The sequence below is a fragment of the Macrobrachium rosenbergii genome, chromosome 3 (assembly GCF_040412425.1).
Source record: "Macrobrachium rosenbergii isolate ZJJX-2024 chromosome 3, ASM4041242v1, whole genome shotgun sequence".
NCBI classification, from domain to species: domain Eukaryota; kingdom Metazoa; phylum Arthropoda; class Malacostraca; order Decapoda; family Palaemonidae; genus Macrobrachium; species Macrobrachium rosenbergii.
In genome coordinates this window covers 51,336,122-51,340,746 of record NC_089743.1, presented here as the reverse complement: position 1 = coordinate 51,340,746, position 4,625 = coordinate 51,336,122, and positions in this window count along the sequence as shown.

Here is a 4,625-nt window from a genome sequence, read left to right as displayed (position 1 = left end):
TTTCATACTATTATTATAAGCCCAAATTTATAACCCAGAATGACATACACATCAATGATTAATCACACGAAGGTGCCAAATTTACTAGCTTTGGTACCCACTGGCTATCCAGTAAAGAAAAAATGAACTAACTGATGGTGACTACAACTAATGCACGCTCTGAAATTTTCAGAATTCATCGTGCAATCGAGTTAATGGAATGGAATGAAATATAGAGTTTAGGCCAAAAGCCAAGCACTGGGACCTAAGAGGTCCTTCAGCCCTGGAAAGGCAATTGAGAGTAGGTAGGTCTGAAAGGTGTAACAGGAGGAAAACCTAGTAGTTCCACTGTGAAATAATTGTTAGGAGAGGGATGATAGCAAGATGGAAGAAATATAATATGAATGGAAGTACAGTAAAAGGAATATTCGAATATTCGAATTACCCTGTATTCCTTAGTACGATATAATTCTCATTATGGTTAATATTCATACACACCACACACACACATATCACACATATATATATATATATATATATATATATATATATATATATATATATATATATATATATATATATATATAAATAATCACGTACAAAAGTGATAATAACACATATATATATATATATATATATATATATATATATATATATATACACACACACACACACACACATATATATATATATATATATATATATATATATATATATGATATGTGTGTGTATACTGTATATATATATGGATGTATGTGGTGTGTATGAATATTAACCAGAATGAGAATCATACCGTACTAAGGAATACAGGGTAATTCAAATATTAGATACTTGATGTTATATCATATGGATTAAGATTCAGTTTTATAGAAAAAGGAATTAATGGATACCATTTTGAAACCTACTTGTCAGATAGATAATATTCGAATACCTGGACGATTTCTAATGGCTTCAAAAGCCATATCCCTTTAGTATTACTTTCCTTACTGAGTATACATTTCATTAAGTTTGTTTTGGTCATATAATTTGGTCTTGACTCATCTTCGTTTATGTTTTTGGAAATGAGTAATACAAGCTGGAATAGCCAAACGGAGTAATGATTTTCGAATGAATATCTCTCGAATGAAAAAATCGAATCTTTGGCCGGGTGGCCGGAAGTCGTTAAAGAATTTCATAGAGAGAGAGAGAGAGAGAGAGAGAGAGAGAGAGAGAGAGAGAGAGAGAGAGAGAGAGAGCCAATTATATTTTCTCACTCTGAGGAAGTATGGAACTGCGGTGGCACTGTTGGTCACCTTTACAAGTAGGAAGTACAAAAGCTGATTGGAGGCTGGGCCGTATCTTCCCGAGCAAGAGGAATCGAAGGTACGTTAATTGATGAAGACGACGAGTTTCTGAGGTTTGAGGTATTGCTACAGAGTACGTATAAATTAGGGGAAAGCAGGACCACCAAGGTGTGGAAACACTGCCTCAAATTTATCATTTTTCTGCTAATGACTTGGTGGTCTTGGCGGTGTCCGTCATTTGTTGCTGTAATTAAAGGAAAACTTTTCCTCGTTTTTTGGTCAGGATAGTGGCCTGTCATTTCTGTTTATATTGGCGCAGGACTAGGTTATACATATTCACGAGAGAGAGAGAGAGAGAGAGAGAGAGAGAGAGAGAGAGAGAGAGAGAGAGAGAGAGAGAGAGAGAGAGAGAGATACTTGCTATCTGTTTAATATATTAGAAACTCCTTGATACAACGGGTCCTTATTATAAAGGAAATATTAAGAAAGCAATATGTGCTTGGTATACCTATTGTTTTGGTTAATAAGTTGAAAAGCGGACAATATACTTTAGATAAACTTGGCAGTAGGACGACTGTACCAATAAAATGGTAAAGAACTTTGCCATATAATTATTCATTATTCATAACTGACGGACATACGACGTGCAAATTTGTCAAAGAATTTTGCTATATGATTATTCAGTTTATCATAAATGGTGCAATCTTTTGTAAGGCAATTTATTTGGAAAGTGCTTAATTCTAGTAGTTAAAAGGGATAAATCTAATTTTCTTTAACGGGATAATCAATACAGATATGGATGAAACAGCCTAGCTATGAGCTTTGATCATTTTTTTATCTGAATGTCAATAAAAGATTTCAGATGACCCCAGCAATGAATGTTTTAGTTACCAAAAATCTTCTAAGATGATTTTGTTATGGATCAGGAACACCATCAAGAACACTAGCTTTCTTCAAAGGACGAGGAAAAAATAAGGCCCTTTTTTTAGTTATAAGTATTTTGTCGAAAACACACTTAAAATTTCTACGTGGAGAAATTTTTATCCAGTTTCATTCTCTCCGACAAATATATTTAAGGATTTTAGGTATATTTTTGACAATGTACCAAGATTTGCACACACGAAAATGGGTCTAGTTTGATCCTCATTATGGATCATGACAGATTTCGTTTTCCTTATTTGCCCCCTTTGTCATAATCATTTATAAAAAAAGAAATAAAAATGTCAGGAATAAAGACATCACCATAGCTTCACGTAATAACTTAATTATTAAGATTAGAGAAACGATAAAAAGGCCATACTACAATAAAGAAAATTATAGCTCATGGGTGGCGCACGCATGGAATGACATAAATGTCTAAGATAATTTCCTGTTTAATAACAAATTCCCGCAAATGAAGGTCCAAGATAATTCCGCCAATTAGCACATTCTTTGGCTACAAGCGTGAATAACTTTCGCAGAAAGCAATTTGCAGGAAATGAGGCAAAAGCAAGCGAAATTTGTAAATTCAAAATGCACCGCTCTCTATAGTTTATTGGGTTAAGTGCTAACTTTAGTTTTTTACCCTAACTAGGTTCGATTCCCACTTAGTGAGTAGTATGTCCTCATTCATTTCCTTTTAGGATTTTGAAGCTTTCATTTGAATTAGAACAAGTAAAAAATGCGCCGAAGTTTCTTAGCGAAATCGAGTTTTCTGTACAGACGTTACAGCGTATAATCAAGGCCACCGAAAATAGATCTATCCTTCGGTGGTCTCGGTATAATGCTGTATGAGCCGCGGCCCATGAAACTTTAACCACGGGCGGTGGTGCTCTATCCTATAACGTTGCCAGAAGCACGATTATGGCTAACTTAACCTTAAATAAAATAAAAACTACTAAGGCTAGAGGGCTGCAATGTGTTTGATGATTGGAGGGTGGATGATCAACATACCAATTTGCAGCCCTCTAGCCTCAGTAGTTTTTAAGATCTGAAAGCGGACAGAAAAAGTGCGAACAGAAAAAAAGTGCAGACAGAATAAGGTGCAGACGGACAGACAAAGCCGGCACAATAGTTTTCTTTTACAGAAAACTAAAACCTGAGAAGCTATTACTTAGTTTCGGTAACAATCTTATTATCTTCGTAATAGGCACGAGAAGTTTTCACGGTTTTTGAGATCCCTATAAACTTCTTCATTCAAAAGTTGTGACTTTCGCTTCCTCTGGGTTTGAAATTAAGCCTCTTCGCTGATCCGAACTTTCATTTTTTTTCTCATGCCAGGAAAAGATGAGGAGGTTACGTTACCCTGATCACATGAACTTCGCATTAGAAATTCCTTTCGTTAAAAGTCTCCGGCAGTGTGTCTTGGGATTTAGTTTTATGTAAAGTCTATAGATTGTTTTTGCTATATTTTGGTCATTTTTCATTTTATCTTTAAGACTGAAGACACAACGTAAAGACTACACTTGAACGGGAGATGATATTGATTTATATCTACGATAATTTAATAATACAAGACAGGAAAGTACACATTATCCATATATATATATATATATATATATATATATATATATATATATATATATATATATATATATATATATATATATATATATATATATATACATATATATATATACATTATATATATACATATATATATATATATGTATATATGTATACTACATATATACATACGTTAGTATATATATATATATATATATATATATATATATATATATATATATATATATATATATATATATATATATATATATATATAGAGAGAGAGAGAGAGAGAGAGAGAGAGAAAATTTCCTGTTTTCCGTAGAATCCTCTTTTTTTCTTCCTAAGATGAGGAGAAAGGCGCGTAATTACCTGACCTTCAAGTGCTTAGGAACTCTCTCTCAAGAACGGCTGTTGCCTAGTCAAAGTCTCGTTAATTTTCACCTTATTTCCTGTCTCTCTGCGTCACGTCCTTTGGCGTAGTACTTTTGTTTGAGGATATTTTTGTTATTCCAGATCAACGAGGCAGCTGCTGTCGAGGTAGCTGGTAGATTATCGTGGCAACAACTACTACTAAAACTTTTACTACTAGTATTCCTCTTTATTGCTAGTGCTATTACTCTATTACTATTATTCTGCTAATAATATATTTCATATGAACTTCATGATACTAACAAAAAAGAAGAAAATTCTCCCAATACTACTAGCATTACTCTTTTTAACTAGTACTATTATTCTATTACTATTATGTTTAATATGATAATAAACCAAAGAAGAAAATCATTCAATTTTTTTTCATAATACCAATCTGTCAAGCCTTCCTAAACACACTAAACCAACGACAGTAGAAAAGAGGCCATTTTAATTATCCAAATAAAA